This window comes from Mesoplodon bidens (genome assembly GCF_964165515.1).
Source record: "Mesoplodon bidens genome assembly, chromosome: 9".
NCBI classification, from domain to species: domain Eukaryota; kingdom Metazoa; phylum Chordata; class Mammalia; order Artiodactyla; family Ziphiidae; genus Mesoplodon; species Mesoplodon bidens.
In genome coordinates, this window is record NC_138166.1 from 56,034,059 (window position 1) to 56,046,621 (window position 12,563).

At 39.7% G+C, this 12,563-nt stretch overlaps 1 long non-coding RNA gene across 2 annotated transcripts in view; it reads left to right on the forward strand.

Moving 5' to 3' along the window:
- LOC308622495 overlaps positions 1-2,693 on the forward strand; it is an 81,737-nt gene extending 79,044 nt beyond the window's left edge. For both annotated transcript variants that reach the window (XR_014016646.1, XR_014016647.1), the window contains one exon: positions 1,225-2,693. This is a non-coding gene — a long non-coding RNA (uncharacterized lncRNA). The remainder of the gene's footprint in view (positions 1-1,224) is intronic.
- The last annotated feature ends 9,870 nt before the right edge of the window (positions 2,694-12,563 follow it).

The window sequence follows — 12,563 nt, forward strand, 5'->3', positions numbered from 1 at the left end:
TGTGTATAATTCCAAATATAGGCATATATTCTTTTGGTAATTAGCTTCATTGTTCTCTGTCATTTTTTTTGACAGTATTTACACTAAATTAGAAGTAGTAATAATGGGATATCCTAGTTCAATCCTACAACCATATCTGTCTACAATAAAATATTTGCTTTTAGTGACAGAAAGTATTTCAGAAGTGTTCATTAAAACAATTTGATAACTGTGTATCCATTATTAATAACCCAAGACGGGGATTACATGTTACGTGACTCATAACCAATAAGGAAGCTGCCATTTCCATAATTATAAAGAATTCATATTACATCCATTTTACTATTCTGTATCATTTGACCCATTTATGGCTCATTCTGAAAGAGTAAGATTTAAAAATTTATAAAGTTTTTCAAGTGAAAAATCTGCCAGGTAATTTCTCCCTTCCATTGCTGGCAGTAGATGCTCTCCATCTAAGAGGCTGAGTGTTTGGTTCCACAACCCTCTCCTCTAACTACATAACAGTAAAGAGAGTTCAGGATCCTCTGAGTTATGGTGACCCCTCTCCCTCAGGAGAGAGCCTGGGCAGAGGGTGTACACCCTCCTCTGGGAAGCATTCTGAGGTGTAAATTGTGAAAAGGGAGTTGGGGAGGGTGATGTCGGTTGGCTACGTCTGGAACAAAATTAAACGGTGGGGTGAAGGGTAGCCACTCAGTGTCCACGTGTTCTCTGTTCAGTGGTCCAGTCAAAGGTTCTGACCAGCCCATTTGGAGAAAAAGTTGAGCAAATGCTCTTCAGGGCTGGCTGAGTCATCAGCCTAGAAATTTCCCCCAAAGGGTTGCGTACTAGTTGCTGCTACCACTGCTGCTATTATTCTTACTGTCTTCTAGAGTTCACTGTGGGCTGGAGGAAGAGAAGGTGGGGTGCAGCCTGGGAGAGAGGAGAGCATAACTGGAAGGTTGGCAGAAGATGGATTTTTATCTTCTAGGTTTTCTTTCTGGCACGGAAGAAGGAATCAGGCCTAGCGAATGATTCTTGGCCTGTTCTTCTCCTTCACCCCCACTCCAAATCTCAAATGCAGTTCAACTTGGAGCGTCTTGTAATTAGGGTCAAGGAGATCCCGAGCTTATTGTTACACCTGAGAACCTGGGGCAGCGTTATTCCTAATACACTGCAAATTAGTACCGAGAGACTAACTCCTTTCCCACGGAATCTGATTGCATCACCCTCTCTCTCTCTGGACAGGCATGTTGAACAGCAGTTGCTGAAGTGATTTTGATGAAATGTGACCTGTGAAGACTGTGGCCACTGACCAAAGAATCTGAACTACAGTATCCAACAGTTTACAGGCTACAAAACAGAAGCTGGCCAGCATTTATTGCTTGTACTAACAGCTTGAGTCAAGTTTCCTAAGCCTACAGAGAAGACCTCTTACTGCTGCTAATTTTACTATCAGCAAAGAAAAGGGAAATAGGAGACTGTATGGAATGGCTGAATGAGAGCATTTGTGAGAGCAGTATGAACTCGGATTATCTGAAGGAGGGCAACTTTTTCCTAAAACTAAAAAGGACTCAATTTGCGTAGAAATAAAGTGGGAAAAAATGTAATGTAGAAAAAGTTATAAGCAGAGATTCTGCTCTGGCCTCTCAGGATGGCATTGATTGACATATTAGGGCAGTCACCAGGGAAATGTTAAAAACCCTCTAGGGAAATTTCCAATGTGATGGATAGAACTTTAATATTAATATAGGATTCATCATGATAATGTAAGTCATAGATCTAAGTCTCCCTTCATCAAATGAATAGTCCCTTTCCAGCCTATTATACAGGCAGCACATGCTTTAAATAGTGTCATGTGGGAGACTTGAAGTCTTTCTTTACCTGCAGTTTCTGAAGTTTTGTTCACAGGAATAGTGACCCACCGGGTCATCCATCTTTAATTATGTCATCCAGACCATTTGCATTTTCCCCTTTTTATTAATATTTAGTGTTCCTTAAAATATACTTCCATCGTACTTTTCTTCACAAATAGAAAAAGCATAATTCAACACATACCATTTCATACACGCAGTGAGTATGAAGGGAAGATCTGATTCTTAATCTATTTGTTGATCATTATACAAGGAAAAAAGTGATTTCTGGGCTGCTATTTGATTTAGTTATCTAGTACATAATTATCATAATTATCAACCATATGCATGTGTATTGTTCATCTTACTCTGGGTTTCCTAGTCTTCTAACACTGACACCCCACAAAATGGTGGCTGAGTCTCTCTAGAATCCTATAAGACAATGACAGTCTTTTTGGAATGAGAATGATTGCAGTGTTGATACCAATATAATAAATGCCAGTAATAATAAATGTTAAGATTCATCTGCTGCTTTTTTCAGCAGAAATTCGAATATTCATTAGTGGAGCATATAATTACCTTTTCTTACCTTAGCCCAAAACACGCATGAAAATAAATTCATAAGTACAGACTATGAATACAGACATAAATTGTGTACACAGACAAGTACACCCTCAAGTTCTATAAGGAAGAGGGGGCTTTCCTTAAGCCTGGAATCACTGCGCTATGTCTTTAAATTTGTGATGTGCATTGGTTTCTTTCTATTCCAGTTCTCCGCTCATAGAGTAACCAATGTCAACATTTGGGGTATCATTTCATGTATTTAGTTGGTATCCATTTTGGGGTGTAAAGGTTCTGAGAAGTCCTGCTGTAAAAATTATTTAATGGGTAGACTCTAGCATTCCTAACTTTCTTTTGATCATGAAATCCCTTTTTTCAAATAAGATCTATAAACACATTTGGAAATGCTGGCCTAGTGGAGGTGTTCATAAACTGGGCCCCCTCGATTTTTTTTTTTTTGGCTGCGTTGGGTCTTCGTTGCTGCACGTGGGCTTTCTCTAGTTGCATCTAGCCGGAGCTACTCTTCGTTGCGGTGCACAGGCTTCTCATTGTGGTGGCTTCTCTTGTGGAGCACAGGCTCTAGGAGCCCTTGGGCTCTGGAGCGCAGGCTCAGTAGTTGTGGTGCACGGGCTTAGTTGCTCCGTGGCATGTGGGATTTTCCCAGACCAGGGCTCAAACCCGTGTCCCCCCATTGACAGGTGGATTCTTAACCACTGTGCCACCAGGGAAGCCCACCTCCTCGATATTTAAGCTTTGGTTTTCACTGGGAACTTTGAGATGAACTCCAATTCATCCTTTAAGTTCTGACTCAGATGTCACTTCCTCCGTGAAGATTTCTCCACTTGCCCTAGAATGAATATGTAATTCTTCCCTTCGCCCCCTACCCCCCATAGCATTTTTTCAAGTCCATATCAGTGTTTAGATCATGAGTTATTTATTTTTAATTTCCCCCCTTCTAGTCTACAATTTCCTTTATTTTAAGGAGTGTGTTTTTACTCTCAGTGTCCTACGGAACACCTGGCTCATTTTAAGAGTTCAACAAATAACTGCTGAAGGAATGAATGAGTAAGTAAAGCTTGGGAACTTAAGCAGAAAAATTATCTCTCTGGGGTGTTGGTATGTGATTAATGAATGAACCCTTCTGAGTTAAGTACTTTTTCCATTAGAGTGACTAATTCCCATACAGTTGATTAGATTGAAATTGACTCTGATGTGAAATGGTTAATCATTTAGTCTGCCAAAAATACAAGATTGACTGTTATTTAGTCTGTTTTTTCCCCTTGTATAGACATGAGTCGTCTACTGTATATGAAAAATTCTAGTACCCATTCATAGCAGAGATATTTTTCTTATCTATACTCACTATCAGTCCATAACTCAGAATTTTCCTTTATTTAACTGCTAAAGGAAAAAAAATGACATTTATAGACCCTTTTACTTTTCCTCAAAAACCTAGCATTATAGATTAAAAGAATTGCAGATTAGGCTATATTATGCTTTTAGCCCTTTTCTTTATAATAGTTAAAACATTTTTCTGATATACTCTTAAGTTTCAAGCTTATAAATTTTATTGTGGTTTAGGCATATTTTCCTCCCCTCCTTCCTTCCTTCGTTCTTCCTTCCTTTCTTTTTTTTTTTTTTCCATCTTTGAAAAGATAAACATGGACTAGAATAAAGATAATAATCTCCCTCCCTGGCTCTATCCTGCTCTAGTTCAATGCCAATGTTAACCCTTTGGTGTATCACTTCGTATATTTGGTTGGCATAAATTTTGGAGGGTTTAAGGACCCAGAAGGCTACATTTATAACAGTCTTTTCTACACTACCCTGTTCTCTTTTGAAGATGTTTCACAAAGCCCCAACCTACTAAGGACATTAAGAGGAATGAATATGCCCAGGAAACTTAATTATGTTTCTGTCATAGATACTAGGCTGGCAAATTAGCTGGGGTTAAGAAGCTCACTGTGAAGTGTTGTCAGAATGTAAAAAAAGAGGCAGCACACCTGATTGGAAGAGGAGGAGGAAAAATAGAGTTAAGCCAGAAAGGTTGTTAGACACCTGCTCTCTCCTCACCTCCCCACTTAATGTTTTTAGCAATGAAGACTACCACTGCAGCTAAGTGACACTCATAGGTACTGTTGGCCCCACGGGGAGGCCTAAAACAAAAACAAAAGGGATGACCGTAGTTGGGGAGGGAAGGGAGGAGGAAGAAAGAGGAAGAGGAGAGGGAGACCATGTGATGTAATGGGAAAAGCATTCAATTTAGTAAACTCTGGCTTCCCAGCTTCCCTGTAACCTTGGCAAGTTAGCTAGCTCAGAGTTTCTTCAGATGAAAAGTTTATGGATTGCTGATGATCTCTAAGGGCTCTCTACCTCTAAAAGTTTACGTTGGTGATGTGAGATAAAGAATTTAAGAGAGCTGGAGAGAAGTAAAAGATATGTGTGCACAGGACTGTTAAAGCCACCCAACTCAGGTGCACCTGAATTTGCTCAGGAGCAATTCCTGCTTTCTCAAATCTGGGGAACACCTGATTAGACCCAGAAGTTTCTGTTCATTAGCTGGGGTGGAGATGAATATCTAGCTTACAAAGAAAGGAGCTGTTTTATATATAACCCCTGCCAGGAAGCCAAAAGATGGTGGGCAATAGATAGAGTCCTTGTTTATCATTTAAGTCTGGCACCTGCTGCTTCATCCCAGGAAACCAAGCATGGAAATAGTGATTGGATCTTCAAACCCTCATCTTTAGATGGGGTAATTTTGACAGGGCACAAACTCCTTGGCTAAGGGGTTCCTGGGAACCAATCCTCTGTAGCAGGGTTTAGACTCAAGACTATTTGAAGGCCAAAACAAAGAGAATGAGTTTCACATTCTCACGCAACTGCTCTGATGTCTGAATTCCAAAGGCATTCCAGAAACAGAGCTCAGACTTGGTCCCTTGACCATCAGAGTTCTCCCTGTAGCCCATTTCAGGGTAAACCTGGGGACAGTCAGCTGTGGAATGTTAGAAGGGTAGAATAAGTTTCCAGGGCTGTAGGCTGTTAGTTGATTCCCCAGAAAGCAGTCCTGTGAAGCCATTCTTATTTTTACACATGGCATATCTGAAAAAGGGATTATCTGGCAATTGCAACATTTTTTGTTTTATGTGCCTCTGAAGGCAAGATGTGTTTTGTCCTCCATCAAGTCTTAAAAAATATTTATCCTGGCATCTTCCCATTTTTCTTTCCACATGGAAACTCTGATATTTTTAAGACTAGTTGTGAAATCATTCCTAGGTATGCACATTACATGGAGATCTTAGAAAAACTTTTAAAGAAAATGAATATAAAGTGATATTTCTTTTATGAAGCAGACGTTACAAACTATTCTTTTGCTGGGCTTTTCTTGATTAGCAAGATGTAATAAAATGACGTATATTCTCACCCTGTGGTAGGTACACTTTATCTAGTGGAACAGAATATTGAAAACAGCATGGAAGTTAAGAAAAAAATGAGAATTTGAAAAAATGTCCTCATGATAGCATCATGAAAGCAATGCTATCTTCTGGTTAAATAAGGCATGAACAATAATTTTGTGTTAGGTATGTTTTTCAATTATGCATTTGACTTTGGTAATAAAAGACTCATGTTTTTCAATAATGTTTGGAATTTAAACATACTGTTCCTTTTTTCCAGTCTTCAGGAGAGCACTTACCAATGCAAAAGTTACCTCTTACCCATTCTTGTCCATTAAAAATTAAACGCTTTTACAGTAAATTATTAAAAGTGGTAGGTTGGCGGCAAATCATCAAAGGTACCATAAACCATTATGCAAGCAAGCAAGTGAGTGTCTGATTAAATCTAAGAGATCAGAAGGCATATACATCCCTCGATATCCATCACAAATTCTAAACTGCAAAAGCAACCATAAAATGCTACATTAAATTACTTTAAAAAACTCTTCCAGGATTTTCAACATTCAAGAGCAACTTGCTTTTTAATTAAGTATGAACTAAGAACTTCTACCGCAAAGTACAGATATACCACTATTAAAGGTTATTTCCTCTTTCTTTAAAACTGCTGCAAAATTAGCCTCATTTTTCCAACTGATATCACTCACTTCATGGTATTGAAGCATTCTAGCAGAGTTTGCTGAAAAGCTAGTTATTAATTAGGTGCTGTTTTCCCACCAAGTGTCTTTACTATCATTTAATTACATTGAAAAAGGAAATGATGGGCCCTGAATGTTGCAAAATCATGTTGAAAATGTTAGTAGTATTTAAATAAGATATGATTAAAGAAAAAACCCCATAACTCATGGTTTTGGTTTAAATGAGGTAATATACATCAAATGTGAAATGCCTAGCATAGTTCCTGGAACCTAGGAGATACTCAATAAATGGAGGCTTTTCTTGTTGTTAACCCCATTTTTCATTTGAAAAACTCAGGCTTCACCAAGACTAACTTGTCCAGTGCCATCCAGATGGTGTGAACTGAGGGCTATTTGATTTTGAGGCCTGTGCTCTTTTATTTGTGTCCCACGAGGTGCTAAAATCTGCCGTGCAGGCAACCATCTAGCTACTCATGGAAGCACAAAATGTCTATTGAACCAAGTCCTTGACAAATAAAAAGATAGGAGGAAGAAAAATATAAACATGAAGGTAAAATTTTGTCAAATTGCAATAATTGTGGACAAGAGCAAAAGCAGCCCAAAGTGTTTATAATTGGGTTTTAGAGCAGGGTCTACTCCCAAGTCTCCCACCCACTGTTCACATCTGCCAAGTGGGGTGAGGACAGATAGTTCTGCAGCTTATCTGGTATTGGTTTGGGTGGCTAATAAATCTGAATGAATAAGTGAAAAGCAGACACTTGAAGGTCAAACAAGTGTCAACTGATTTCATCTGTCAGTGGTTCTCAAATTTTAATGTAAATCAGAATCACCTGGAAGGCTTTTTAACCAATGCAGCTGGGCAACCCCAGAGTTTCTGCTTCAGTATGGGGTGGGGCCCAAGCATATGCATTTCTAAGCAGTTGGCAGGTGATGCTGGTGCTGCTGGTCCAGGGACCCCACTTTGAGAACTACTGATTTAGGTTATCTAATTTAACCGTCACCACAACCCTGTGATGTAGGTGTTATCGGCCCCACTTTATAGAAGAAATAATGGATGAGTTTGGGATACATGTCAGAAGAATAGTTTGAATCCTGGTTGAAGAGAAATTGAGAAATTGCCTTCAAAGAATCTTCAGAATTTCTGAATCACTCCACTGGTGACAGTAAAACAAGACTACAGCTGTTCATCTCTTCTCCCACCACCCTCCAGAGGCAAAGATATTATCAAAATGAGATGAAAACCCACTGATAACATACTCAGCACTGCATGGTCCCAGAGACAACAATGAAAACTGAAGCCATGCTTTCAGAGATCCTTGAGCATTCTAGATGGGGAAACTGAGGCATGGAAAGGTTTGATGACTTGTTTTATTTGACTTAGTGTATGAGTGGCAGCACTGAGATATCAGATAGCCTGAAACCCAATCAAGGTTTAACTATAAAGGAAACACTTGGAGCTTCTATTTGACAGTTTGATTGCTATCTGCAGTGAGCACCATCCAAAAAAGTGACTGAATGTAGAGGCAGCCTAATGCGGTGGAATAGGTACTAGGACAGGAAGCAGAATTCATTTGCTGATTGTATATTTACTACCTTTCACACACTAGGCACTATTCTAGGTGTGGGGATAAAGTGGTAAACAAGATGGACAAAATTCTTGTTTTTGCATTCTAAAGGCAGTAAGGTAATCAACAAGTAAAAAAAAGGCAGGAAATTTAAGAGAGTAATAAATACTAGGAAGAAAATTAAAACCAGGTAATGTTGGAGAAAATGACCACAGACTCAGAAATTTATAAACATGGGTTTGATGGTTTACTAAAGATACAGAAAGAAATGCAAGGGATTGACTACCAACCAGAGGTTTGAACTTTCACACCCCACTGCTCAACATTTCAATTTTATGGGTTCTTTTTTTTTTTTTTTTTTTTTGCAGTACGCGGGCCTCTCACTGTTGTGGCCTCTCCCGTTGCGGAGCACAGGCCCCGGACGCTCAGGCTCAGCAGCCATGGCTCACGGGCCCAGCCGCTCCGTGGCATGTGGGGTCTTCCTGGACCGGAGCACGAACCCCTGTCCCCTGCATCGGCAGGTGGACTCCCAACCACTGCGCCACCAGGGAAGCCCCTATGGGTTCTTTTTAATCTATGAGGATAACCCAATATTTTCCCCTAGACTTCTCCAGAAATTATTTTAGGATCCTCAGAGGAGGGAGGCTCTTGTACTACATGTAAACAAACTATAAAAAGTTGATAATATACACTTGAAAAGCTAAGCAGGAATACATTTCGAAAAAGGGAAATAATAGTATGTGAAATCATGTACAGAACTAATAAAAGATTCAAATATGTACTTCAAAGTCAAGGGCAATAATCACAGTAATAATTGATTCAAATAAGAATTACCAATGGGAGGTTTAGCAAGTGGTGATTCATCTCTTCCCAACCCTGACTTGAATGATGTCACAGTGGTAGCTTGAAGTCAGCCATGGTGGGAGTATTTAAACCAGGAAATTGGTAAATGAATGCTACAGTGCAGACCTTTTAAAATTATTACTTTTCTCCAGAGGGGTGGTTGTTGTTGGGAGAAACACCACCATAGGTCTCTCCTGCTTCTATGCATCTTGCTGAGTATGCCAAGAATGGAAGACTCTGACCTCTCTTAACCCAGGCTATTTCTTAGGGTTGTATCTGCAGTGAACAACTTTGAAGGACGAGGTAACATCTCCCTCTGGGGCAAAAAGCGAACTTGCTTACTACTTGCTATAAAATTGGTAGATTTTTGAAGGTAAGTGTTTCTCTCCCATAACACAGCACACTTCATTATTTGGGCACTATTCGAAGCAGGGAAGGGTAGCTAAAGTGGCCTACTGGGTGGGGCTCCTGGGTCAATTCAGTGTACTGTTGTGGTTTCCACTGCTGAATGTCTAATTGGTAATGATGCTTTATATACATGTATTGCAGCTTCATATGTGGGTACCTATCTGGGTACTTCACATTGCTCTCATGGGATTTGGGGACAAGGGGAACCCGGTAAGCATGCTAACACTCATGGTGCTTGCTGTGCTGTGAATAATCAAGTCTGTGGTCTCACTAGAGTTATCCAGCTCACTGATGGTTCAGCAAAGTTGAAAGTTGATGGTGTTCACTAGGTGGCAGCAGCCATCCAGCCCCAATGACAATTCTGGAAGACCAAATGCAGCACAATGTGCTAAACCACCTTTGCCTTGGACAACACTCTTAAGGACCCCTAATGACTTTTGGGTTGTTTATCAATGGCCTAGCCAGTTGGTCTGCCACTTGGAAGACTAAGACTGGTAGATTAAAGATATTCCTCTTTGTGTCATGAACTGGGTAAACACATCGTGTCTGCCCATCAGACATCACCTGGGTGATGGTAAAGGTCTGTTTTTTGCTCAGATGAACTAGAATTAGGCTATTGATCAAGATAGCCCCTATTGCCATCTGGTTTCATCATTGTACTGGGCATGGTAACACATCCACCGTCACAGACTGGGCACACTGTAAAGGATGTTTCTCATGGATGCAGAAGCTTCCACTGCATACCAGACTAGTGACTCCTGCAAAAATTTGGCCTATTTGTTCTGTGGTGATGGAGGCCACGTTACATGGAATATTAGCTCTGTCTGTTCCTGGCAGATTGACTACATTGAATCTTTGACCCCGATATTGCTTCTCTGCTTTGACATTTTGTCAGAGTATGGTATTGCTATTCCAGTCCAATTAGCCAACTCTAGCCACTTCACTGTGGCCTTTACAACTAAACTGTGTCATATGTTGTTAGGCTTTCTGGATCATTTGCAAAGACCATCCAACAATGGGCTAATAGTCAAAGAATTTGATGGACATTCCATATTCTGTACCATCCACAGTATTGTTGAGCGCTGGAATGGCAATCTTAAAAATCAACTAAAAAAGTTTTCTGATTTTTTATCTCTTATCTTTTCCTGGTCCACATACTTAAGTAAGGCAATTTGGTCACTTAACATGGCTGTTTGAAGAAGGATTTATTCCTCTTGTACACTCCTGGTCAGTGGTCATGACAAAAGGAGTAGAGAGTTATATATACCTATTTCGAAAATTTGGGATTCCACCCTGGATATTCCCGGGTTTGTTATGTGTTTGTTCTCTCTAACAGCAAACCCAGGTCAGCTTGGTTGGCGTGCTTTACAGGTAGGTGGCAGCCTGGGCAAAAGAGACCTTGGACATGATTGGTTCTGAACTATTCTGCAGTGTCTGATGCCATCGATGGTTACAGACACACAGCCTGGCACAACCTTGTTTCAATTTGACTGATAGAAATTTACATGCTTCTTCCTGAGTAGTCTTGGGTTATACACTGTATGGAGGCTAAGGCTGAAAGTACTTGGTGACACCACCTATGTTTCTTTTCTGTTTTTTTCTTCTTTTATTTATTTATTTGTATCTTTGCTTGTTTATTTTTTATTGAGGTATAGTTGATGTACAATATTATATAAATTTCAGGTGTACAACATAGTGATTCACAACTTTTAAAAAAATTTATTTATTTTATTTTTCAATGCATTGGGTCTTCGTTGCAGTGCACGGGCTTCTCATTGTGGTGGATTCTCTTACTGCGGAGCACAGGTTCTAGGCTGGCAGGCTTCAGTAGTTGTGGCTCGCGGGCTCTAGAGTGCAGGGTCAGTAGTTGCGGTGCACGGGCTTAGTTACCCCATGGCATGTGGGATCTTCCCAGACCAGGGCTCGAACCCATGTCCCCTGCATTGGCAGGTGGATTCTTAACCTCTGTGCCACCAGGGAAGCCCTGATTCACAATTTTTAAAGGTTATACTACATTTATAGTTACTACGAAATATTGGTTATATTCCCTGTGGTGTACAATATATCCTTGTAGCTTATTTAGTTGATATAGTCATTTGTACCTCTTAATTCCCCTAACCCTAACCCTACTCATCTGAAAACATGTGATACCTTTCGAGAAAAAGAAGGAATTACTCCAAGAGCAAAGCCTCAGGCCCAGAGGATTATTCCCATGCTTTGAAAACTATTAGAATTTGCCCTGCCAGATTTCAAAATTGCTTGGAAGTGGTGACTTATTCCTTCTTTTCATTTTATTTCCACAAAATGCTTTCTATTACACAGGAAAAGTATAGTAACTACAGTGGCAAAATCTAGCCCCTTTAACCAAGTAATGAAAATTAACATCACCAGGAATGGGATAAATGGAAATTGTGTGCTACCTGAAAAGATGCACCGAGAAGAACATAGTATCTGTGAGATTCCTGTCAAAAAGATATAATCTGAATCTAATCTTGAGAAAATATAAGACCAACCCAAATTGAGAGACATACTACAAAATAATTGACCTATATTCTTCCAGATGTCAAGGTCATGAAAGACAAAGATATACTGAAGAATTCTTCCAGACTAAAGAAGACTAAGGAGATTTATGATCTTGGATTGGATCCTTGAGTAATACTGTACTGTGGTTATAAGAGAGCATGTTCTTGATTTTTTGAAAGAAATACATACTCACATATTTATATCTGTAACTTTCCCACAAACTGTTCAGGAGGAAACACACACATAGTTACATATATACACACAGCATAATAAATACATGTTGAAAAGCATTAACATTTCCTGGAAACAGTTTAAAAAGAAATGAGGAGTCACAATAGACGAGGTAAAATATCCACATTCAGAGAAGATTTAGATACAGTTTAAGAAGAAAGGGGGTCACGGTCTTCCTAGTCTTCCTTCAGGGGAGTAGGACTTTGAGGGCCTAAAATATTAAGGATATTTTTATTCATTGAGTTTTTAACTTTTAGAATATTCGACATAGGGTTGTTTTAATTACGAATGGCCTGATTTTGTCATCAGCTGTGGAAAGGAAGATATAAAAGGCTTTAATTGGGACGATCAAGCAAAGTCTCTTTGACCAGAGCCCTGAAGGATGACCAGACAGCCCTGTAAAGATCTGGGGGCAGTGGGGAGCTAAAAGAGCCAAAGGTCCCACTGAGCAAGATCTTGGTGTGCTCAAGACACTATAAGAAGACCACTGACATTGGGGACCTATGTGCTATTCCT